A 23,677-nucleotide genomic window follows, 5' to 3' on the forward strand; every position below is an offset into this window, starting at 1 on the left:
CCAGTGCCACAGGCCCTGGTGTGGTGTAAGTGGCCTGAGCAAGAGCCACAGGCCCTGGTGTGGTGTAAGTGGCCTCAGCCAGCAGCCACAGGCCCTGGTGTGGTGTAAGTGGCCTGAGCAAGAGCCACAGGCTCTGGTGTGGTGTAAGTGGCCTCAGCCAGAAGCCACAGGCACTGGTGTGGTGTAAGTGCCCTCAGCCAGCAGCCACAGGCCCTGGTGTGGTGTAAGTGACCTCAGCCAGCAGCCACAGGCCCTGGTGTGGTGTAAGTGGCCTCAGCCAGCAGCCACAGGCCCTGGTGTGGTGTAAGTGGCCTCAGCCAGTGCCACAGGCCCTGGTGTGGTGTAAGTGGCCTGAGCAAGAGTCACAGACCCTGGTGTGGTGTAATTGGCCTCAATAGCAACTAATGCCCTGGTGTGGTGTAGGTGGCCTCAGCCAGCAGCCACAGGCCCTGATGTGGTGTAAGTGGCCCCAGCCGGTCACTCAGGCCCTGGTGTGGTGTAGGTGGCATCAGCTAGCAGCACAAGACATTGGAAAAGAGCCAAAATCAATGTCGTTAATGTGCCCTCATTAATGGGCAGCTGCTTTTGGTCTTTTAATACACCCCTTCTCTGGATCAAAAGCGGTTCAATGACATGAAAATGAAAGGCTTACAGCACCAGGTATTCCCAGGTAGTCTCCCATCCAAGTACTAACCAAGCCCAGCCCTGCTTAGCTTCCGAGATCAGACGAGGTCGGGCATGCTCAGGGTGGTATGGCCGTAAGCTGCTGGCCCCAGCACAATGTCTCAATTTATGGATTCAACTGATTAGGTGGCAAGTACCTGAAGTTACGAAGACAATCCTTTAACCATACCTGCATGTTTGCATAATACCCTAACCCAAAGGCTCAGTTTAGCATTTATCTAACAGCACAGGCCCTGGATTGTTGAAGATGGCCTCAGGAACCAGCACAGGGCCTGGTGTGTTGTACATGGCCACAGCTAGCAGCACAGGGCCTGGTTTGGTGAAGATGGCCTCGGCCAGAAGCGCAGGGCCTGGTGTGATGTGAGTGGCCTGAGCAAGAGCCACAGGCCCTGGTGTGGTGTAAGTGGCCTCAGCCAGAAGCCACAGGCACTGGTGTGGTGTAAGTGGCCTCAGCCAGCAGCCACAGGCCCTGGTGTGGTGTAAGTGGCCTCAGCCAGCAGCCACAGGCCCTGGTGTGGTGTAAGTGGCCACAGCCAGCAGCCACAGGCCCTGGTGTGGTGTAAGTGGCCTCAGCCAGCAGCCACAGGCCCTGGTGTGGTGTAAGTGGCCTCAGCCAGAGCCACAGGCCCTGGTGTGGTGTAAGTGGCCTGAGCAAGAGCCAAAGACCCTGGTGTGGTGTAATTGGCCTCAATAGCAACTTATGCCCTGGTGTGGTGTAAGTGGCCTCAGCCAGCAGCCACAGGCCCTGGTGTGGTGTAAGTGGCCTCAGCCAGCAGCCACAGGCCCTGGTGTGGTGTAAGTGGCCTGAGCAAGAGCCACAGGCCCTGGTGTGGTGTAAGTGGCCTCAGCCAGAAGCCACAGGCACTGGTGTGGTGTAAGGGGCCTCAATAGCAACTAATGCCCTGGTGTGGTGTAAGTGACCTCAGCCAGCAGCCACAGGCCCTGGTGTGGTGTAAGTGGCCTCAGCCAGCAGCCACAGGCCCTGGTGTGGTGTAAGTGGCCTCAGCCAGTGCCACAGACCCTGGTGTGGTGTAATTGGCCTCAATAGCAACTAATGCCCTGGTGTGGTGTAAGTGGCCTCAGCCAGCAGCCACAGGCCCTGGTGTGGTGTAAGTGGCCTCAGCCAGCAGCCACAGGCCCTGATGTGGTGTAAGTGGCCCCAGCCGGTCACTCAGGCCCTGGTGTGGTGTAGGTGGCATCAGCTAGCAGCACAAGACATTGGAAAACAGCCAAAAGCAATGTCGTTAATGTGCCCTCATTAATGGGCAGCTGCTTTTGGTCTTTTAATACACCCCTTCTCTGGATCAAAAGCGGTTCAATGACATGAAAATGAAAGGCTTACAGCACCAGGTATTCCCAGGTAGTCTCCCATCCAAGTACTAACCAAGCCCAGCCCTGCTTAGCTTCCGAGATCAGACGAGGTCGGGCGTGCTCAGGGTGGTATGGCCGTAAGCTGCTGGCCCCAGCACAATGTCTCAATTTATGGATTCAACTGATTAGGTGGCAAGTACCTGAAGTTACGAAGACAATCCTTTAACCATACCTGCATGTTTGCATAATACCCTAACCCAAAGGCTCAGTTTAGCATTTATCTAACAGCACAGGCCCTGGATTGTTGAAGATGGCCTCAGGAACCAGCACAGGGCCTGGTGTGTTGTACATGGCCACAGCTAGCAGCACAGGGCCTGGTGTGATGTGAGTGGCCTGAGCCAGAAGCCACAGGCACTGGTGTGGTGTAAGTGGCCTCAGCCAGCAGCCACAGGCCCTGGTGTGGTGTAAGTGGCCTCAGCCAGAAGCCACAGGCCCTGGTGTGGTGTAAGTGGCCTCAGCCAGCAGCCACAGGCCCTGGTGTGGTGTAATTGGCCTCAGCCAGAGCCACAGGTCCTGGTGTGGTGTAAGTGGCCTCAGCCAGTGCCACAGGCCCTGGTGTGGTGTAAGTGGCCTGAGCAAGAGCCACAGACCCTGGTGTGGTGTAATTGGCCTCAATAGCAACTAATGCCCTGGTGTGGTGTAGGTGGCCTCAGCCAGCAGCCACAGGCCCTGGTGTGGTGTAAGTGGCCTCAATAGCAACTAATGCCCTGGTGTGGTGTAAGTGGCCTCAGCCAGCAGCCACAGGCCCTGGTGTGGTGTAAGTGGCCTCAGCCAGAGCCACAGGTCCTGGTGTGGTGTAAGGGGCCTCAATAGCAACTAATGCCCTGGTGTGGTGTAAGTGACCTCAGCCAGCAGCCACAGGCCCTGGTGTGGTGTAAGTGGCCTCAGCCAGCAGCCACAGGCCCTGGTGTGGTGTAAGTGGCCTCAGCCAGCAGCCACAGACCCTGGTGTGGTGTAATTGGCCTCAATAGCAACTAATGCCCTGGTGTGGTGTAAGTGGCCTCAGCCAGCTGCCACAGGCCCTGGTGTGGTGTAAGTGGCCTCAGCCAGCAGCCACAGGCCCTGATGTGGTGTAAGTGGCCCCAGCCGGTCACTCAGGCCCTGGTGTGGTGTAGGTGGCATCAGCTAGCAGCACAAGACATTGGAAAACAGCCAAAAGCAATGTCGTTAATGTGCCCTCATTAATGGGCAGCTGCTTTTGGTCTTTTAATACACCCCTTCTCTGGATCAAAAGCGGTTCAATGACATGAAAATGAAAGGCTTACAGCACCAGGTATTCCCAGGTAGTCTCCCATCCAAGTACTAACCAAGCCCAGCCCTGCTTAGCTTCCGAGATCAGACGAGGTCGGGCGTGCTCAGGGTGGTATGGCCGTAAGCTGCTGGCCCCAGCACAATGTCTCAATTTATGGATTCAACTGATTAGGTGGCAAGTACCTGAAGTTACGAAGACAATCCTTTAACCATACCTGCATGTTTGCATAATACCCTAACCCAAAGGCTCAGTTTAGCATTTATCTAACAGCACAGGCCCTGGATTGTTGAAGATGGCCTCAGGAACCAGCACAGGGCCTGGTGTGTTGTACATGGCCACAGCTAGCAGCACAGGGCCTGGTGTGATGTGAGTGGCCTGAGCCAGAAGCCACAGGCACTGGTGTGGTGTAAGTGGCCTCAGCCAGCAGCCACAGGCCCTGGTGTGGTGTAAGTGGCCTCAGCCAGCAGCCACAGGCCCTGGTGTGGTGTAAGTGGCCTCAGCCAGCAGCCACAGGCCCTGGTGTGGTGTAAGTGGCCTCAGCCAGAGCCACAGGTCCTGGTGTGGTGTAAGTGGCCTCAGCCAGTGCCACAGGCCCTGGTGTGGTGTAAGTGGCCTCAGCCAGAAGCCACAGGCCCTGGTGTGGTGTAAGTGGCCTCAGCCAGCAGCCACAGGCCCTGGTGTGGTGTAATTGGCCTCAGCCAGAGCCACAGGTCCTGGTGTGGTGTAAGTGGCCTCAGCCAGTGCCACAGGCCCTGGTGTGGTGTAAGTGGCCTGAGCAAGAGCCACAGACCCTGGTGTGGTGTAATTGGCCTCAATAGCAACTAATGCCCTGGTGTGGTGTAGGTGGCCTCAGCCAGCAGCCACAGGCCCTGGTGTGGTGTAAGTGGCCTCAATAGCAACTAATGCCCTGGTGTGGTGTAAGTGGCCTCAGCCAGCAGCCACAGGCCCTGGTGTGGTGTAAGTGGCCTCAGCCAGAGCCACAGGTCCGGGTGTGGTGTAAGTGGCCTCAGCCAGAGCCACAGGTCCTGGTGTGGTGTAAGTGGCCTCAGCCAGTGCCACAGGCCCTGGTGTGGTGTAAGTGGCCTCAGCCAGCAGCCACAGGCCCTGGTGTGGTGTAAGTGGCCTCAGCCAGCAGCCACAGGCCCTGGTGTGGTGTAAGTGGCCTCAGCCAGCAGCCACAGGCCCTGGTGTGGTGTAAGTGGCCTCAGCCAGAGCCACAGGTCCTGGTGTGGTGTAAGTGGCCTCAGCCAGTGCCACAGGCCCTGGTGTGGTGTAAGTGGCCTGAGCAAGAGCCACAGACCCTGTTGTGGTGTAATTGGCCTCAATAGCAACTAAGGCCCTGGTGTGGTGTAGGTGGCCTCAGCCAGCAGCCACAGGCCCTGGTGTGGTGTAAGTGGCCTCAGCCAGTGCCACAGGCCCTGGTGTGGTGTAAGTGGCCTGAGCAAGAGCCACAGGCCCTGGTGTGGTGTAAGTGGCCTCAGCCAGCAGCCACAGGCCCTGGTGTGGTGTAAGTGGCCTGAGCAAGAGCCACAGGCCCTGGTGTGGTGTAAGTGGCCTCAGCCAGAAGCCACAGGCACTGGTGTGGTGTAAGTGCCCTCAGCCAGCAGCCACAGGCCCTGGTGTGGTGTAAGTGACCTCAGCCAGCAGCCACAGGCCCTGGTGTGGTGTAAGTGGCCTCAGCCAGCAGCCACAGGCCCTGGTGTGGTGTAAGTGGCCTCAGCCAGTGCCACAGGCCCTGGTGTGGTGTAAGTGGCCTGAGCAAGAGTCACAGACCCTGGTGTGGTGTAATTGGCCTCAATAGCAACTAATGCCCTGGTGTGGTGTAGGTGGCCTCAGCCAGCAGCCACAGGCCCTGATGTGGTGTAAGTGGCCCCAGCCGGTCACTCAGGCCCTGGTGTGGTGTAGGTGGCATCAGCTAGCAGCACAAGACATTGGAAAAGAGCCAAAATCAATGTCGTTAATGTGCCCTCATTAATGGGCAGCTGCTTTTGGTCTTTTAATACACCCCTTCTCTGGATCAAAAGCGGTTCAATGACATGAAAATGAAAGGCTTACAGCACCAGGTATTCCCAGGTAGTCTCCCATCCAAGTACTAACCAAGCCCAGCCCTGCTTAGCTTCCGAGATCAGACGAGGTCGGGCATGCTCAGGGTGGTATGGCCGTAAGCTGCTGGCCCCAGCACAATGTCTCAATTTATGGATTCAACTGATTAGGTGGCAAGTACCTGAAGTTACGAAGACAATCCTTTAACCATACCTGCATGTTTGCATAATACCCTAACCCAAAGGCTCAGTTTAGCATTTATCTAACAGCACAGGCCCTGGATTGTTGAAGATGGCCTCAGGAACCAGCACAGGGCCTGGTGTGTTGTACATGGCCACAGCTAGCAACACAGGGCCTGGTTTGGTGAAGATGGCCTCGGCCAGAAGCGCAGGGCCTGGTGTGATGTGAGTGGCCTGAGCAAGAGCCACAGGCCCTGGTGTGGTGTAAGTGGCCTCAGCCAGAAGCCACAGGCACTGGTGTGGTGTAAGTGGCCTCAGCCAGCAGCCACAGGCCCTGGTGTGGTGTAAGTGGCCTCAGCCAGCAGCCACAGGCCCTGGTGTGGTGTAAGTGGCCTCAGCCAGCAGCCACAGGCCCTGGTGTGGTGTAAGTGGCCTCAGCCAGCAGCCACAGGCCCTGGTGTGGTGTAAGTGGCCTCAGCCAGAGCCACAGGCCCTGGTGTAGTGTAAGTGGCCTCAGCCAGTGACACAGGCCCTGGTGTGGTGTAAGTGGCCTGAGCAAGAGCCACAGACCCTGGTGTGGTGTAAGTGGCCTCAATAGCAACTAATGCCCTGGTGTGGTGTAGGTGGCCTCAGCCAGCAGCCACAGGCCCTGGTGTGGTGTAAGTGGCCTCAGCCAGCAGCCACAGGCACTGGTGTGGTGTAAGTGGCCTCAGCCAGCAGCCACAGGCACTGGTGTGGTGTAAGTGGCCTCAGCCAGCAGCCACAGGCACTGGTGTGGTGTAAGTGGCCTCAGCCAGCAGCCACAGGCCCTGGTGTGGTGTAAGTGGCCTGAGCCAGCAGCCACAGGCCCTGGTGTGGTGTAAGTGGCCTCAGCCAGAAGCCACAGGCACTGGTGTGGTGTAAGTGCCCTCAGCCAGCAGCCACAGGCCCTGGTGTGGTGTAAGTGACCTCAGCCAGCAGCCACAGGCCCTGGTGTGGTGTAAGTGGCCTCAGCCAGCAGCCACAGGCCCTGGTGTGGTGTAAGTGGCCTCAGCCAGTGCCACAGGCCCTGGTGTGGTGTAAGTGGCCTGAGCAAGAGTCACAGACCCTGGTGTGGTGTAATTGGCCTCAATAGCAACTAATGCCCTGGTGTGGTGTAGGTGGCCTCAGCCAGCAGCCACAGGCCCTGGTGTGGTGTAAGTGGCCTCAGCCAGTGCCACAGGCCCTGGTGTGGTGTAAGTGGCCTGAGCAAGAGCCACAGGCCCTGGTGTGGTGTAAGTGGCCTCAGCCAGCAGCCACAGGCCCTGGTGTGGTGTAAGTGGCCTGAGCAAGAGCCACAGGCCCTGGTGTGGTGTAAGTCGCCTCAGCCAGAAGCCACAGGCACTGGTGTGGTGTAAGTGCCCTCAGCCAGCAGCCACAGGCCCTGGTGTGGTGTAAGTGACCTCAGCCAGCAGCCACAGGCCCTGGTGTGGTGTAAGTGGCCTCAGCCAGCAGCCACAGGCCCTGGTGTGGTGTAAGTGGCCTCAGCCAGTGCCACAGGCCCTGGTGTGGTGTAAGTGGCCTGAGCAAGAGTCACAGACCCTGGTGTGGTGTAATTGGCCTCAATAGCAACTAATGCCCTGGTGTGGTGTAGGTGGCCTCAGCCTGCAGCCACAGGCCCTGATGTGGTGTAAGTGGCCCCAGCCGGTCACTCAGGCCCTGGTGTGGTGTAGGTGGCATCAGCTAGCAGCACAAGACATTGGAAAAGAGCCAAAATCAATGTCGTTAATGTGCCCTCATTAATGGGCAGCTGCTTTTGGTCTTTTAATACACCCCTTCTCTGGATCAAAAGCGGTTCAATGACATGAAAATGAAAGGCTTACAGCACCAGGTATTCCCAGGTAGTCTCCCATCCAAGTACTAACCAAGCCCAGCCCTGTTTAGCTTCCGAGATCAGACGAGGTCGGGCATGCTCAGGGTGGTATGGCCGTAAGCTGCTGGCCCCAGCACAATGTCTCAATTTATGGATTCAACTGATTAGGTGGCAAGTACCTGAAGTTACGAAGACAATCCTTTAACCATACCTGCATGTTTGCATAATACCCTAACCCAAAGGCTCAGTTTAGCATTTATCTAACAGCACAGGCCCTGGATTGTTGAAGATGGCCTCAGGAACCAGCACAGGGCCTGGTGTGTTGTACATGGCCACAGCTAGCAGCACAGGGCCTGGTTTGGTGAAGATGGCCTCGGCCAGAAGCGCAGGGCCTGGTGTGATGTGAGTGGCCTGAGCAAGAGCCACAGGCCCTGGTGTGGTGTAAGTGGCCTCAGCCAGAAGCCACAGGCACTGGTGTGGTGTAAGTGGCCTCAGCCAGTAGCCACAGGCCCTGGTGTGGTGTAAGTGGCCTCAGCCAGCAGCCACAGGCCCTGGTGTGGTGTAAGTGGCCTCAGCCAGCAGCCACAGGCCCTGGTGTGGTGTAAGTGGCCTCAGCCAGCAGCCACAGGCCCTGGTGTGGTGTAAGTGGCCTCAGCCAGAGCCACAGGCCCTGGTGTAGTGTAAGTGGCCTCAGCCAGTGCCACAGGCCCTGGTGTGGTGTAAGTGGCCTGAGCAAGAGCCACAGACCCTGGTGTGGTGTAATTGGCCTCAATAGCAACTAATGCCCTGTTGTGGTGTATGTGGCCTCAGCCAGCAGCCACAGGCCCTGGTGTGGTGTAAGTGGCCTCAGCCAGTGCCACAGGCCCTGGTGTGGTGTAAGGGGCCTCATTAGCAACTAATGCCCTGGTGTGGTGTAAGTGGCCTCAGCCAGCAGCCACAGGCACTGGTGTGGTGTAAGTGGCCTCAGCCAGCAGCCACAGGCCCTGGTGTGGTGTAAGTGGCCTCAGCCAGCAGCCACAGGCCCTGGTGTGGTGTAAGTGGCCTGAGCCAGCAGCCACAGGCCCTGGTGTGGTGTAAGTGGCCTCAGCCAGAAGCCACAGGCACTGGTGTGGTGTAAGTGCCCTCAGCCAGCAGCCACAGGCCCTGGTGTGGTGTAAGTGACCTCAGCCAGCAGCCACAGGCCCTGGTGTGGTGTAAGTGGCCTCAGCCAGCAGCCACAGGCCCTGGTGTGGTGTAAGTGGCCTCAGCCAGTGCCACAGGCCCTGGTGTGGTGTAAGTGGCCTGAGCAAGAGTCACAGACCCTGGTGTGGTGTAATTGGCCTCAATAGCAACTAATGCCCTGGTGTGGTGTAGGTGGCCTCAGCCAGCAGCCACAGGCCCTGGTGTGGTGTAAGTGGCCTCAGCCAGTGCCACAGGCCCTGGTGTGGTGTAAGTGGCCTGAGCAAGAGCCACAGGCCCTGGTGTGGTGTAAGTGGCCTCAGCCAGCAGCCACAGGCCTTGGTGTGGTGTAAGTGGCCTGAGCAAGAGCCACAGGCCCTGGTGTGGTGTAAGTGGCCTCAGCCAGAAGCCACAGGCACTGGTGTGGTGTAAGTGGCCTCAGCCAGTGCCACAGGCCCTGGTGTGGTGTAAGTGGCCTGAGCAAGAGCCACAGGCCCTGGTGTGGTGTAAGTGGCCTCAGCCAGCAGCCACAGGCCTTGGTGTGGTGTAAGTGGCCTGAGCAAGAGCCACAGGCCCTGGTGTGGTGTAAGTGGCCTCAGCCAGCAGCCACAGGCCCTGGTGTGGTGTAAGTGACCTCAGCCAGCAGCCACAGGCCCTGGTGTGGTGTAAGTGGCCTCAGCCAGCAGCCACAGGCCCTGGTGTGGTGTAAGTGGCCTCAGCCAGTGCCACAGGCCCTGGTGTGGTGTAAGTGGCCTGAGCAAGAGTCACAGACCCTGGTGTGGTGTAATTGGCCTCAATAGCAACTAATGCCCTGGTGTGGTGTAGGTGGCCTCAGCCAGCAGCCACAGGCCCTGGTGTGGTGTAAGTGGCCTCAGCCAGTGCCACAGGCCCTGGTGTGGTGTAAGTGGCCTGAGCAAGAGCCACAGACCCTGGTGTGGTGTAATTGGCCTCAATAGCAACTAATGCCCTGGTGTGGTGTAAGTGGCCTCAGCCAGCAGCCACAGGCCCTGGTGTGGTGTAAGTGGCCTCAGCCAGCAGCCACAGGCCCTGATGTGGTGTAAGTGGCCCCAGCCGGTCACTCAGGCCCTGGTGTGGTGTCGGTGGCATCAGCTAGCAGCACAAGACATTGGAAAACAGCCAAAAGCAATGTCGTTAATGTGCCCTCATTAATGGGCAGCTGCTTTTGGTCTTTTAATACACCCCTTCTCTGGATCAAAAGCGGTTCAATGACATGAAAATGAAAGGCTTACAGCACCAGGTATTCCCAGGTAGTCTCCCATCCAAGTACTAACCAAGCCCAGCCCTGCTTAGCTTCCGAGATCAGACGAGGTCGGGCGTGCTCAGGGTGGTATGGCCGTAAGCTGCTGGCCCCAGCACAATGTCTCAATTTATGGATTCAACTGATTAGGTGGCAAGTACCTGAAGTTACGAAGACAATCCTTTAACCATACCTGCATGTTTGCATAATACCCTAACCCAAAGGCTCAGTTTAGCATTTATCTAACAGCACAGGCCATGGATTGTTGAAGATGGCCTCAGGAACCAGCACAGGGCCTGGTGTGTTGTACATGGCCACAGCTAGCAGCACAGGGCCTGGTTTGGTGAAGATGGCCTCGGCCAGAAGCGCAGGGCCTGGTGTGATGTGAGTGGCCTGAGCAAGAGCCACAGGCCCTGGTGTGGTGTAAGTGGCCTCAGCCAGAAGCCACAGGCACTGGTGTGGTGTAAGTGGCCTCAGCCAGCAGCCACAGGCCCTGGTGTGGTGTAAGTGGCCTCAGCCAGCAGCCACAGGCCCTGGTGTGGTGTAAGTGGCCTCAGCCAGCAGCCACAGGCCCTGGTGTGGTGTAAGTGGCCTCAGCCAGAGCCACAGGCCCTGGTGTGGTGTAAGTGGCCTCAGCCAGTGCCACAGGCCCTGGTGTGGTGTAAGTGGCCTGAGCAAGAGCCAAAGACCCTGGTGTGGTGTAATTGGCCTCAATAGCAACTTATGCCCTGGTGTGGTGTAAGTGGCCTCAGCCAGCAGCCACAGGCCCTGGTGTGGTGTAAGTGGCCTCAGCCAGCAGCCACAGGCCCTGGTGTGGTGTAAGTGGCCTGAGCAAGAGCCACAGGCCCTGGTGTGGTGTAAGTGGCCTCAGCCAGAAGCCACAGGCACTGGTGTGGTGTAAGGGGCCTCAATAGCAACTAATGCCCTGGTGTGGTGTAAGTGACCTCAGCCAGCAGCCACAGGCCCTGGTGTGGTGTAAGTGGCCTCAGCCAGCAGCCACAGGCCCTGGTGTGGTGTAAGTGGCCTCAGCCAGTGCCACAGACCCTGGTGTGGTGTAATTGGCCTCAATAGCAACTAATGCCCTGGTGTGGTGTAAGTGGCCTCAGCCAGCAGCCACAGGCCCTGGTGTGGTGTAAGTGGCCTCAGCCAGCAGCCACAGGCCCTGGTGTGGTGTAAGTGGCCTCAATAGCAACTAATGCCCTGGTGTGGTGTAAGTGGCCTCAGCCAGCAGCCACAGGCCCTGGTGTGGTGTAAGTGGCCTCAGCCAGAGCCACAGGTCCGGGTGTGGTGTAAGTGGCCTCAGCCAGAGCCACAGGTCCTGGTGTGGTGTAAGTGGCCTCAGCCAGTGCCACAGGCCCTGGTGTGGTGTAAGTGGCCTCAGCCAGCAGCCACAGGCCCTGGTGTGGTGTAAGTGGCCTCAGCCAGCAGCCACAGGCCCTGGTGTGGTGTAAGTGGCCTCAGCCAGCAGCCACAGGCCCTGGTGTGGTGTAAGTGGCCTCAGCCAGCAGCCACAGGCCCTGGTGTGGTGTAAGTGGCCTCAGCCAGAGCCACAGGTCCTGGTGTGGTGTAAGTGGCCTCAGCCAGTGCCACAGGCCCTGGTGTGGTGTAAGTGGCCTGAGCAAGAGCCACAGACCCTGTTGTGGTGTAATTGGCCTCAATAGCAACTAAGGCCCTGGTGTGGTGTAGGTGGCCTCAGCCAGCAGCCACAGGCCCTGGTGTGGTGTAAGTGGCCTCAGCCAGAGCCACAGGTCCTGGTGTGGTGTAAGTGGCCTCAGCCAGTGCCACAGGCCCTGGTGTGGTGTAAGTGGCCTGAGCAAGAGCCACAGACCCTGTTGTGGTGTAATTGGCCTCAATAGCAACTAAGGCCCTGGTGTGGTGTAGGTGGCCTCAGCCAGCAGCCACAGGCCCTGGTGTGGTGTAAGTGGCCTCAGCCAGCAGCCACAGGCCCTGGTGTGGTGTAAGTGGCCTCAGCCAGCAGCCACAGGCCCTGATGTGGTGTACGTGGCCCCAGCTGGTCACTCAGGCCCTGGTGTGGTGTAGGTGGCATCAGCTAGCAGCACAAGACATTGGAAAACAGCCAAAAGCAATGTCGTTAATGTGCCCTCATTAATGGGCAGCTGCTTTTGGTCTTTTAATACACCCCTTCTCTGGATCAAAAGCGGTTCAATGGCATGAAAATGAAAGGCTTACAGCACCAGGTATTCCCAGGCGGTCTCCCATCCAAGTACTAACCAAGCCCAGCCCTGCTTAGCTTCCGAGATCAGACGAGGTCGGGCGTGCTCAGGGTGGTATGGCCGTAAGCTGCTGGCCCCAGCACAATGTCTCAATTTATGGATTCAACTGATTAGGTGGCAAGTACCTGAAGTTACGAAGACAATCCTTTAACCATACCTGCATGTTTGCATAATACCCTAACCCAAAGGCTCAGTTTAGCATTTATCTAACAGCACAGGCCCTGGATTGTTGAAGATGGCCTCAGGAACCAGCACAGGGCCTGGTGTGTTGTACATGGCCACAGCTAGCAGCACAGGGCCTGGTTTGGTGAAGATGGCCTCGGCCAGAAGCGCAGGGCCTGGTGTGATGTGAGTGGCCTGAGCAAGAGCCACAGGCCCTGGTGTGGTGTAAGTGGCCTCAGCCAGAAGCCACAGGCACTGGTGTGGTGTAAGTGGCCTCAGCCAGCAGCCACAGGCCCTGGTGTGGTGTAAGTGGCCTCAGCCAGCAGCCACAGGCCCTGGTGTGGTGTAAGTGGCCTCAGCCAGCAGCCACAGGCCCTGGTGTGGTGTAAGTGGCCTCAGCCAGAGCCACAGGCCCTGGTGCGGTGTAAGTGGCCTCAGCCAGTGCCACAGGCCCTGGTGTGGTGTAAGTGGCCTGAGCAAGAGCCACAGGCCCTGGTGTGGTGTAAGTGGCCTCAGCCAGCAGCCACAGGCCCTGGTGTGGTGTAAGTGGCCTCAGCCAGCAGCCACAGGCCCTGGTGTGGTGTAAGTGGCCTCAGCCAGCAGCCACAGGCCCTGGTGTGGTGTAAGTGGCCTCAGCCAGAGCCACAGGCCCTGGTGTAGTGTAAGTGGCCTCAGCCAGTGCCACAGGCCCTGGTGTGGTGTAAGTGGCCTGAGCAAGAGCCACAGACCCTGGTGTGGTGTAATTGGCCTCAATAGCAACTAATGCCCTGGTGTGGTGTAGGTGGCCTCAGCCAGCAGCCACAGGCCCTGGTGTGGTGTAAGTGGCCTCAGCCAGTGCCACAGGCCCTGGTGTGGTGTAAGGGGCCTCAATAGCAACTAATGCCCTGGTGTGGTGTAAGTGGCCTCAGCCAGCAGCCACAGGCACTGGTGTGGTGTAAGTGCCCTCAGCCAGCAGCCACAGGCCCTGGTGTGGTGTAAGTGGCCTCAGCCAGCAGCCACAGGCCCTGGTGTGGTGTAAGTGGCCTCAGCCAGCAGCACAGGCCCTGGTGTGGTGTAAGTGGCCTGAGCAAGAGCCACAGGCCCTGGTGTGGTGTAAGTGGCCTCAGCCAGAAGCCACAGGCACTGGTGTGGTGTAAGTGCCCTCAGCCAGCAGCCACAGGCCCTGGTGTGGTGTAAGTGACCTCAGCCAGCAGCCACAGGCCCTGGTGTGGTGTAAGTGGCCTCAGCCAGCAGCCACAGGCCCTGGTGCGGTGTAAGTGGCCTCAGCCAGTGCCACAGGCCCTGGTGTGGTGTAAGTGGCCTGAGCAAGAGCCACAGACCCTGGTGTGGTGTAATTGGCCTCAATAGCAACTAATGCCCTGGTGTGGTGTAAGTGGCCTCAGCCAGCAGCCACAGGCCCTGGTGTGGTGTAAGTGGCCTCAGCCAGCAGCCACAGGCCCTGATGTGGTGTAAGTGGCCCCAGCCGGTCACTCAGGCCCTGGTGTGGTGTAGGTGGCATCAGCTAGCAGCACAAGACATTGTAAAACAGCCAAAAGCAATGTCGTTAATGTGCCATCATTAATGGGCAGCTGCTTTTGGTCTTTTAATACACCCCTTCTCTGGATCAAAAGCGGTTCAATGACATGAAAATGAAAGGCTTACAGCACCAGGTAGTCTCCCATCCAAGTACAAACCAAGCCCAGCCCTGCTTAGCTTCCGAGATCAGACGAGGTCGGGCGTGCTCAGGGTGGTATGGCCGTAAGCTGCTGGCCCCAGCACAATGTCTCAATTTATGGATTCAACTGATTAGGTGGCAAGTACCTGAAGTTACGAAGACAATCCTATAACCATACCTGCATGTTTGCATAATACCCTAACCCAAAGGCTCAGTTTAGCATTTATCTAACAGCACAGGCCCTGGATTGTTGAAGATGGCCTCAGGAACCAGCACAGGTTCTGGTGTGTTGTACATGGCCACAGCCAGTGCCACAGGCCCTGGTGTGGTGTAAGGGGCCTCAATAGCAACTAATGCCCTGGTGTGGTGTAGGTGGCCTCAGCCAGAAGCACAGGGCCTGGTGTGATATGAGTGGCCTGAGCAAGAGCCACAGGCCCTGGTGTGGAGTAAGTGGCCTGAGCAAGAGCCACAGGCCCTGGTGTGGTGTAAGTGGCCTGAGCAAGAGCAACAGGCCCTGGTGTGGTGTAATTGGCCTCAATAGCAACTAAGGCCCTGGTGTGGTGTATGTGACCTCAGCCAGCAGCCACAGGCCCTGGTGTGGTGTAAGTGGCCTCAGAAGCAAATAAGGCCGTGGTGTTGTGTATGTGGCCTCAGCCAGCAGCCACAGGCCCTTGGTGTGGTGTAAGTGGCCTCAGCCAGCAGCCACAGGCCCTGGTGTGGTGTGGGTGGCCTCAGCCAGCAGCCACAGGCCCTTGGTGTGGTGTAAGTCGCCTCATCCAGCAGCCACAGGCCCTGATGTGGTGTAAGTGGCCTCAGCCAGAGCCACAGGCCCTGGTGTGGTGTAAGTGGCCTCAGCCAGAGCCACAGGGTCTGGTGTGATATGAGTGGCCTGAGCAAGAGCCACAGGCCCTGGTGTGGTGTAAGTGGCCTCAGCCAGCAGCCACAGGCCCTGGTGTGGTGTGGGTGGCCTCAGCCAGCAGCCACAGGCCCTTGGTGTGGTGTAAGTCGCCTCATCCAGCAGCCACAGGCCCTGATGTGGTGTAAGTGGCCTCAGCCAGAGCCACAGGCCCTGGTGTGGTGTAAGTGGCCTCAGCCAGAGCCACAGGCCCTGATGTGGTGTAAGTGGCCCCAGCCGGTCACTCAGGCCCTGGTGTGGTGTAGGTGGCATCAGCTAGCAGCACAAGACATTGGAAAACAGCCAAAAGCAGTGTCGTTAATGTGCCCTCATTAATGGGCAGCTGCTTTTGGTCTTTTAATACACCCCTTCTCTGGATCAAAAGCGGTTCAATGACATGAAAATGAAAGGCTTACAGCACCAGGTATTCCCAGGCAGTCTCCCATCCAAGTACTAACCAAGCCCAGCCCTTCTTAGCTTCCGAGATCAGACGAGGTCGGGCGTGCTCAGGGTGGTATGGCCGTAAGCTGCTGGCCCCAGCACAATGTCTCAATTTATGGATTCAACTGATTAGGTGGCAAGTACCTGAAGTTACGAAGACAATCCTATAACCATACCTGCATGTTTGCATAATACCCTAACCCAAAGGCTCAGTTTGGCATTTATCTAACAGCACAGGCCCTGGATTGTTGAAGATGGCCTCAGGAACCAGCACAGGGCCTGGTGTGTTGTACATGGCCACAGCAAGCAGCACAGGGCCTGGTTTGGTGAAGATGGCCTCGGCCAGAAGCACAGGGTCTGGTGTGATATGAGTGGCCTGAGCAAGAGCCACAGGCCCTGGTGTGGTGTAAGTGGCCTCAGCCAGCAGCCACAGGCCCTGGTGTGGTGTGGGTGGCCTCAGCCAGCAGCCACAGGCCCTTGTGTGGTGTAAGTGGCCTCAGCCAGCAGCCACAGGCCCTGGTGTGGTGTAAGTGACCTCAGCCAGTGCCACAGGCCCTGGTGTGGTGTAATTGGCCTCAATAGCAACTAAGGCCCTGGTGTTGTGTATGTGGCCTCAGCCAGCAGCCACAGGCCCTGGTGTGGTGTAAGTGGCCTCAATAGCAACTAATGCCCTGGTGTGGTGTAAGTGGCCTCAGCCAGCAGCCACAGGCACTGGTGTGGTGTAAGTGCCCTCAGCCAGCAGCCACAGGCCCTGGTGTGGTGTAAGTGGCATGAGCAAGAGCCACAGGCACTGGTGTGGTGTAAGTGGCCTCAGCCAGAAGCCACAGGCACTGGTGTGGTGTAAGTGCCCTCAGCCAGCAGCCACAGGCCCTGGTGTGGTGTAAGTGGCCTCAGCCAGCAGCCACAGGCCCTGGTGTGGTGTAAGTGGCCTCAGCCAGCAGCCACAGGCCCTGGTGTGGTGTAAGTGGCCTCAGCCAGTGCCACAGGCCCTGGTGTGGTGTAAGTGGCCTGAGCAAGAGCCACAGACCCTGGTGTGGTGTAATTGGCCTCAATAGCAACTAATGCCCTGGTGTGGTGTAAGTGGCCTCAGCCAGCAGCCACAGGCCCTGGTGTGGTGTAAGTGGCCTCAGCCAGCAGCCACAGGCCCTGATGTGGTGTAAGTGGCCCCAGCCGGTCACTCAGGCCCTGGTGTGGTGTAGGTGGCATCAGCTAGCAGCACAAGACATTGGAAAACAGCCAAAAGCAATGTCGTTAATGTGCCCTCATTAATGGGCAGCTGCTTTTGGTCTTTTAATACACCCCTTCTCTGGATCAAAAGCGGTTCAAAGACATGAAAATGAAAGGCTTACAGCACCTGGTATTCCAAGGAAGTCTCCCATCCAAGTACTAACCAAGAACAGCCCTGCTTAGCTTCCGAGATCAGACGTGGTCGGGCATGCTCAGGGTGGTATGGCCCTAAGCTGCTGGCCACAGCACAATGTCTCAATTTATGGATTCAAGTGATTAGGTGGCAAGTACCTGGAGTTACGAAGACAATCCTATAACCATACCTGCATGTTTGCATAATACCCTAACCCAAAGGCTCAGTTTAGCATTTATCCAACAGCACAGGCCCTGGATTGTTGAAGATGGCCTCAGGAACAAGAACAGGGCCTGGTGTGTTGTACATGGTCACAGCTAGCAGCACAGGGCCTGGTTTGGTGAAGATGGCCTCGGCCAGAAGCACAGGGCCTGGTGTGATATGAGTGGCCTGAGCAAGAGCCACAGGCCCTGGTGTGGTGTAAGTGGCCTGAGCAAGAGCCACAGGCCCTGGTGTGGTGTAAGTGGCCTCAGCCAGAGCCACAGGCCCTGGTGTGGTGTAAGTGGCCTCAGAAGCAAATAAGGCCGTGGTGTGGTGTAAGTGGCCTCAGCCAGAGCCACAGGCCCTGGTGTGGTGTAAGTGGCCTCAATAGCAACTAAGGCCCTGGTGTTGTGTAAGTGGCCTCATCCAGCAGCCACAGGCCTTGGTGTGGTGTAAGTCGCCTCATCCAGCAGCCACAGGCCCTGGTGTGGTGTAAGTGGCCTGAGCAAGAGCCACAGACCCTGGTGTGGTGTAATTGGCCTCAATAGCAAGTAAGGCCCTGGTGTGGTGTAGGTGGCCTCAGCCAGCAGCCACAGGCCCTGGTGTGGTGTAAGTGGCCCCAGCCGGTCACTCTGGCCCTGGTGTGGTGTAAGTGGCATCAGCTAGCAGCACAAGACATTGGAAAACAGCCAAAAGCAATGTCGTTAATGTGCCCTCATTAATGGGCAGCTGCTTTTGGTCTTTTAATACACCCCTTCTCTGGATCAAAAGCGGTTCAATGACATGAAAATGAAAGGCTTACAGCACTAGGTATTCCAAGGAAGTCTCCCATCCAAGTACTAACCAAGCCCAGCCCTGCTTAGCTTCCGAGATCAGACGAGGTCGGGCGTGCTCAGGGTGGTATGGCCGTAAGCTGCTGGCCCCAGCACAATGTCTCAATTTATGGATTCAACTGATTAGGTGGCAAGTACCTGAAGTTACGAAGACAATCCTATAACCATACCTGCATGTTTGCATAATACCCTAACCCAAAGGCTCAGTTTAGCATTTATCCAACAGCACAGGCCCTGGATTGTTGAAGATGGCCTCAGGAACCAGAACAGGGCCTGGTGTGTTGTACATGGCCACAGCTAGCAGCACAGGGCCTGGTTTGGTGAAGATGGCCTCGGCCAGAAGCACAGGGCCTGGTGTGATATGAGTGGCCTGAGCAAGAGCCACAGGCCCTGGTGTGGAGTAAGTGGCCTGAGCAAGAGCCACAGGCCCTGGTGTGGTGTAAGTGGCCTGAGCAAGAGCAACAGGCCCTGGTGTGGTGTAATTGGCCTCAATAGCAACTAAGGCCCTGGTGTGGTGTATGTGGCCTCAGCCAGCAGCCACAGGCCCTGGTGTGGTGTAAGTGGCCTCAGAAGCAAAAAAGGCCATGGTGTTGTGTATGTGGCCTCAGCCAGCAGCCACAGGCCCTTGGTGTGGTGTAAGTGGCCTCAGCCAGCAGCCACAGGCCCTGGTGTGGTGTAGGTGGCCTCAGCCAGCAGCCACAGGCCCTTGGTGTGGTGTAAGTCGCCTCATCCAGCAGCCACAGGCCCTGATGTGGTGTAAGTGGCCTCAGCCAGAGCCACAGGCCCTGGTGTGGTGTAAGTGGCCTCAGCCAGAGCCACAGGGTCTGGTGTGATATGAGTGGCCTGAGCAAGAGCCACAGGCCCTGGTGTGGTGTAAGTGGCCTCAGCCAGAAGCCACAGGCACTGGTGTGGTGTAAGTGGCCTCAGCCAGCAGCCACAGGCCCTGGTGTGGTGTAAGTGGCCTCAGCCAGCAGCCACAGGCCCTGGTGTGGTGTAAGTGGCCTCAGCCAGCAGCCACAGGCCCTGGTGTGGTGTAAGTGGCCTCAGCCAGCAGCCACAGGCCCTGGTGTGGTGTAAGTGGCCTCAGCCAGAGCCACAGGCCCTGGTGTAGTGTAAGTGGCCTCAGCCAGTGCCACAGGCCCTGGTGTGGTGTAAGTGGCCTGAGCAAGAGCCACAGACCCTGGTGTGGTGTAATTGGCCTCAATAGCAACTAATGCCCTGGTGTGGTGTAGGTGGCCTCAGCCAGCAGCCACAGGCCCTGGTGTGGTGTAAGTGGCCTCAGCCAGTGCCACAGGCCCTGGTGTGGTGTAAGGGGCCTCAATAGCAACTAATGCCCTGGTGTGGTGTAAGTGGCCTCAGCCAGCAGCCACAGGCACTGGTGTGGTGTAAGTGGCCTCAGCCAGCAGCCACAGGCCCTGGTGTGGTGTAAGTGGCCTCAGCCAGCAGCCACAGGCCCTGGTGTGGTGTAAGTGGCCTGAGCCAGCAGCCACAGGCCCTGGTGTGGTGTAAGTGGCCTCAGCCAGAAGCCACAGGCACTGGTGTGGTGTAAGTGCCCTCAGCCAGCAGCCACAGGCCCTGGTGTGGTGTAAGTGACCTCAGCCAGCAGCCACAGGCCCTGGTGTGGTGTAAGTGGCCTCAGCCAGCAGCCACAGGCCCTGGTGTGGTGTAAGTGGCCTCAGCCAGTGCCACAGGCCCTGGTGTGGTGTAAGTGGCCTGAGCAAGAGTCACAGACCCTGGTGTGGTGTAATTGGCCTCAATAGCAACTAATGCCCTGGTGTGGTGTAGGTGGCCTCAGCCAGCAGCCACAGGCCCTGGTGTGGTTTAAGTGGCCTCAGCCAGTGCCACAGGCCCTGGTGTGGTGTAAGTGGCCTGAGCAAGAGCCACAGGCCCTGGTGTGGTGTAAGTGGCCTCAGCCAGCAGCCACAGGCCCTGGTGTGGTGTAAGTGGCCTGAGCAAGAGCCACAGGCTCTGGTGTGGTGTAAGTGGCCTCAGCCAGAAGCCACAGGCACTGGTGTGGTGTAAGTGCCCTCAGCCAGCAGCCACAGGCCCTGGTGTGGTGTAAGTGACCTCAGCCAGCAGCCACAGGCCCTGGTGTGGTGTAAGTGGCCTCAGCCAGCAGCCACAGGCCCTGGTGTGGTGTAAGTGGCCTCAGCCAGTGCCACAGGCCCTGGTGTGGTGTAAGTGGCCTGAGCAAGAGTCACAGACCCTGGTGTGGTGTAATTGGCCTCAATAGCAACTAATGCCCTGGTGTGGTGTAGGTGGCCTCAGCCAGCAGCCACAGGCCCTGATGTGGTGTAAGTGGCCCCAGCCGGTCACTCAGGCCCTGGTGTGGTGTAGGTGGCATCAGCTAGCAGCACAAGACATTGGAAAAGAGCCAAAATCAATGTCGTTAATGTGCCCTCATTAATGGGCAGCTGCTTTTGGTCTTTTAATACACCCCTTCTCTGGATCAAAAGCGGTTCAATGACATGAAAATGAAAGGCTTACAGCACCAGGTATTCCCAGGTAGTCTCCCATCCAAGTACTAACCAAGCCCAGCCCTGCTTAGCTTCCGAGATCAGACGAGGTCGGGCATGCTCAGGGTGGTATGGCCGTAAGCTGCTGGCCCCAGCACAATGTCTCAATTTATGGATTCAACTGATTAGGTGGCAAGTACCTGAAGTTACGAAGACAATCCTTTAACCATACCTGCATGTTTGCATAATACCCTAACCCAAAGGCTCAGTTTAGCATTTATCTAACAGCACAGGCCCTGGATTGTTGAAGATGGCCTCAGGAACCAGCACAGGGCCTGGTGTGTTGTACATGGCCACAGCTAGCAGCACAGGGCCTGGTTTGGTGAAGATGGCCTCGGCCAGAAGCGCAGGGCCTGGTGTGATGTGAGTGGCCTGAGCAAGAGCCACAGGCCCTGGTGTGGTGTAAGTGGCCTCAGCCAGAAGCCACAGGCACTGGTGTGGTGTAAGTGGCCTCAGCCAGCAGCCACAGGCCCTGGTGTGGTGTAAGTGGCCTCAGCCAGCAGCCACAGGCCCTGGTGTGGTGTAAGTGGCCACAGCCAGCAGCCACAGGCCCTGGTGTGGTGTAAGTGGCCTCAGCCAGCAGCCACAGGCCCTGGTGTGGTGTAAGTGGCCTCAGCCAGAGCCACAGGCCCTGGTGTAGTGTAAGTGGCCTCAGCCATTGCCACAGGCCCTGGTGTGGTGTAAGTGGCCTGAGCAAAAGCCACAGACCCTGGTGTGGTGTAATTGGCCTCAATTGCAACTAATGCCCTGTTGTGGTGTATGTGGCCTCAGCCAGCAGCCACAGGCCCTGGTGTGGTGTAAGTGGCCTCAGCCAGTGCCACAGGCCCTGGTGTGGTGTAAGGGGCCTCAATAGCAACTAATGCCCTGGTGTGGTGTAAGTGGCCTCAGCCAGCAGCCACAGGCACTGGTGTGGTGTAAGTGGCCTCAGCCAGCAGCCACAGGCCCTGGTGTGGTGTAAGTGGCCTCAGCCAGCAGCCACAGGCCCTGGTGTGGTGTAAGTGGCCTGAGCCAGCAGCCACAGGCCCTGGTGTGGTGTAAGTGGCCTCAGCCAGAAGCCACAGGCACTGGTGTGGTGTAAGTGCCCTCAGCCAGCAGCCACAGGCACTGGTGTGGTGTAAGTGACCTCAGCCAGTGCCACAGGCCCTGGTGTGGTGTAAGTGGCCTGAGCAAGAGCCAAAGACCCTGGTGTGGTGTAATTGGCCTCAATAGCAACTTATGCCCTGGTGTGGTGTAAGTGGCCTCAGCCAGCAGCCACAGGCCCTGGTGTGGTGTAAGTGGCCTCAATAGCAACTAATGCCCTGGTGTGGTGTAAGTGGCCTCAGCCAGCAGCCACAGGCCCTGGTGTGGTGTAAGTGGCCTCAATAGCAACTAATGCCCTGGTGTGGTGTAAGTGGCCTCAGCCAGCAGCCACAGGCCCTGGTGTGGTGTAAGTGGCCTCAGCCAGCAGCCACAGGCCCTGGTGTGGTGTAAGTGGCCTGAGCAAGAGCCACAGACCCTGGTGTGGTGTAATTGGCCTCAATAGCAACTAATGCCCTGTTGTGGTGTATGTGGCCTCAGCCAGCAGCCACAGGCCCTGGTGTGGTGTAAGTGGCCTCAGCCAGTGCCACAGGCCCTGGTGTGGTGTAAGGGGCCTCAATAGCAACTAATGCCCTGGTGTGGTGTAAGTGGCCTCAGCCAGCAGCCACAGGCACTGGTGTGGTGTAAGTGGCCTCAGCCAGCAGCCACAGGCCCTGGTGTGGTGTAAGTGGCCTCAGCCAGCAGCCACAGGCCCTGGTGTGGTGTAAGTGGCCTGAGCCAGCAGCCACAGGCCCTGGTGTGGTGTAAGTGGCCTCAGCCAGAAGCCACAGGCACTGGTGTGGTGTAAGTGCCCTCAGCCAGCAGCCACAGGCCCTGGTGTGGTGTAAGTGACCTCAGCCAGCAGCCACAGGCCCTGGTGTGGTGTAAGTGGCCTCAGCCAGCAGCCACAGGCCCTGGTGTGGTGTAAGTGGCCTCAGCCAGTGCCACAGGCCCTGGTGTGGTGTAAGTGGCCTGAGCAAGAGTCACAGACCCTGGTGTGGTGTAATTGGCCTCAATAGCAACTAATGCCCTGGTGTGGTGTAGGTGGCCTCAGCCAGCAGCCACAGGCCCTGGTGTGGTGTAAGTGGCCTCAGCCAGTGCCACAGGCCCTGGTGTGGTGTAAGTGGCCTGAGCAAGAGCCACAGGCCCTGGTGTGGTGTAAGTGGCCTCAGCCAGCAGCCACAGGCCTTGGTGTGGTGTAAGTGGCCTGAGCAAGAGCCACAGGCCCTGGTGTGGTGTAAGTGGCCTCAGCCAGAAGCCACAGGCACTGGTGTGGTGTAAGTGCCCTCAGCCAGCAGCCACAGGCCCTGGTGTGGTGTAAGTGACCTCAGCCAGCAGCCACAGGCCCTGGTGTGGTGTAAGTGGCCTCAGCCAGCAGCCACAGGCCCTGGTGTGGTGTAAGTGGCCTCAGCCAGTGCCACAGGCCCTGGTGTGGTGTAAGTGGCCTGAGCAAGAGTCACAGACCCTGGTGTGGTGTAATTGGCCTCAATAGCAACTAATGCCCTGGTGTGGTGTAGGTGGCCTCAGCCAGCAGCCACAGGCCCTGGTGTGGTGTAAGTGGCCTCAGCCAGTGCCACAGGCCCTGGTGTGGTGTAAGTGGCCTGAGCAAGAGCCACAGACCCTGGTGTGGTGTAATTGGCCTCAATAGCAACTAATGCCCTGGTGTGGTGTAAGTGGCCTCAGCCAGCAGCCACAGGCCCTGGTGTGGTGTAAGTGGCCTCAGCCAGCAGCCACAGGCCCTGATGTGGTGTAAGTGGCCCCAGCCGGTCACTCAGGCCCTGGTGTGGTGTCGGTGGCATCAGCTAGCAGCACAAGACATTGGAAAACAGCCAAAAGCAATGTCGTTAATGTGCCCTCATTAATGGGCAGCTGCTTTTGGTCTTTTAATACACCCCTTCTCTGGATCAAAAGCGGTTCAATGACATGAAAATGAAAGGCTTACAGCACCAGGTATTCCCAGGTAGTCTCCCATCCAAGTACTAACCAAGCCCAGCCCTGCTTAGCTTCCGAGATCAGACGAGGTCGGGCGTGCTCAGGGTGGTATGGCCGTAAGCTGCTGGCCCCAGCACAATGTCTCAATTTATGGATTCAACTGATTAGGTGGCAAGTACCTGAAGTTACGAAGACAATCCTTTAACCATACCTGCATGTTTGCATAATACCCTAACCCAAAGGCTCAGTTTAGCATTTATCTAACAGCACAGGCCATGGATTGTTGAAGATGGCCTCAGGAACCAGCACAGGGCCTGGTGTGTTGTACATGGCCACAGCTAGCAGCACAGGGCCTGGTTTGGTGAAGATGGCCTCGGCCAGAAGCGCAGGGCCTGGTGTGATGTGAGTGGCCTGAGCAAGAGCCACAGGCCCTGGTGTGGTGTAAGTGGCCTCAGCCAGAAGCCACAGGCACTGGTGTGGTGTAAGTGGCCTCAGCCAGCAGCCACAGGCCCTGGTGTGGTGTAAGTGGCCTCAGCCAGAGCCACAGGCCCTGGTGTGGTGTAAGTGGCCTCAGCCAGTGCCACAGGCCCTGGTGTGGTGTAAGTGGCCTGAGCAAG

The 23,677-nt window shown here is 57.9% G+C and overlaps 11 non-coding genes and 2 pseudogenes across 11 annotated transcripts; all 13 read right to left on the minus strand.

Moving 5' to 3' along the window:
- Nucleotides 1-645: 645 nt before the first annotated feature.
- On the minus strand, nt 646-764 carry LOC145426651 (5S ribosomal RNA). The gene has a single exon (XR_013907361.1). It is a non-coding gene; the product is annotated as a 5S ribosomal RNA (ribosomal RNA).
- Nucleotides 765-2,019: 1,255 nt separating this feature from the next.
- Nucleotides 2,020-2,138, minus strand: LOC145427499 (5S ribosomal RNA). Its single transcript, XR_013908041.1, has one exon. It is a non-coding gene; the product is annotated as a 5S ribosomal RNA (ribosomal RNA).
- A 1,175-nt stretch (nt 2,139-3,313) lies between these two features.
- LOC145427500 (5S ribosomal RNA) lies at nt 3,314-3,432 on the minus strand. The gene has a single exon (XR_013908042.1). It is a non-coding gene; the product is annotated as a 5S ribosomal RNA (ribosomal RNA).
- Nucleotides 3,433-5,355: 1,923 nt separating this feature from the next.
- Nucleotides 5,356-5,474, minus strand: LOC145426652 (5S ribosomal RNA). Its single transcript, XR_013907362.1, has one exon. It is a non-coding gene; the product is annotated as a 5S ribosomal RNA (ribosomal RNA).
- A 1,889-nt stretch (nt 5,475-7,363) lies between these two features.
- On the minus strand, nt 7,364-7,482 carry LOC145426871 (5S ribosomal RNA). Its single transcript, XR_013907592.1, has one exon. It is a non-coding gene; the product is annotated as a 5S ribosomal RNA (ribosomal RNA).
- A 2,279-nt stretch (nt 7,483-9,761) lies between these two features.
- Nucleotides 9,762-9,880, minus strand: LOC145427501 (5S ribosomal RNA). The gene has a single exon (XR_013908043.1). It is a non-coding gene; the product is annotated as a 5S ribosomal RNA (ribosomal RNA).
- Nucleotides 9,881-11,959: 2,079 nt separating this feature from the next.
- On the minus strand, nt 11,960-12,078 carry LOC145426350 (5S ribosomal RNA). The gene has a single exon (XR_013907060.1). It is a non-coding gene; the product is annotated as a 5S ribosomal RNA (ribosomal RNA).
- A 1,728-nt stretch (nt 12,079-13,806) lies between these two features.
- Nucleotides 13,807-13,915, minus strand: LOC145427452 (5S ribosomal RNA; annotated as a pseudogene).
- A 1,215-nt stretch (nt 13,916-15,130) lies between these two features.
- On the minus strand, nt 15,131-15,249 carry LOC145427021 (5S ribosomal RNA). Its single transcript, XR_013907745.1, has one exon. It is a non-coding gene; the product is annotated as a 5S ribosomal RNA (ribosomal RNA).
- A 1,255-nt stretch (nt 15,250-16,504) lies between these two features.
- LOC145427425 (5S ribosomal RNA) lies at nt 16,505-16,623 on the minus strand (annotated as a pseudogene).
- An 895-nt stretch (nt 16,624-17,518) lies between these two features.
- LOC145426583 (5S ribosomal RNA) lies at nt 17,519-17,637 on the minus strand. Its single transcript, XR_013907293.1, has one exon. It is a non-coding gene; the product is annotated as a 5S ribosomal RNA (ribosomal RNA).
- A 2,399-nt stretch (nt 17,638-20,036) lies between these two features.
- On the minus strand, nt 20,037-20,155 carry LOC145426653 (5S ribosomal RNA). The gene has a single exon (XR_013907363.1). It is a non-coding gene; the product is annotated as a 5S ribosomal RNA (ribosomal RNA).
- A 2,908-nt stretch (nt 20,156-23,063) lies between these two features.
- On the minus strand, nt 23,064-23,182 carry LOC145427502 (5S ribosomal RNA). Its single transcript, XR_013908044.1, has one exon. It is a non-coding gene; the product is annotated as a 5S ribosomal RNA (ribosomal RNA).
- Between the last annotated feature and the right edge of the window lie 495 nt (nt 23,183-23,677).

This window comes from Astatotilapia calliptera, chromosome 3 (genome assembly GCF_964374335.1).
Source record: "Astatotilapia calliptera chromosome 3, fAstCal68.1, whole genome shotgun sequence".
In the NCBI taxonomy this organism is placed as follows: Eukaryota; Metazoa; Chordata; class Actinopteri; order Cichliformes; family Cichlidae; genus Astatotilapia; species Astatotilapia calliptera.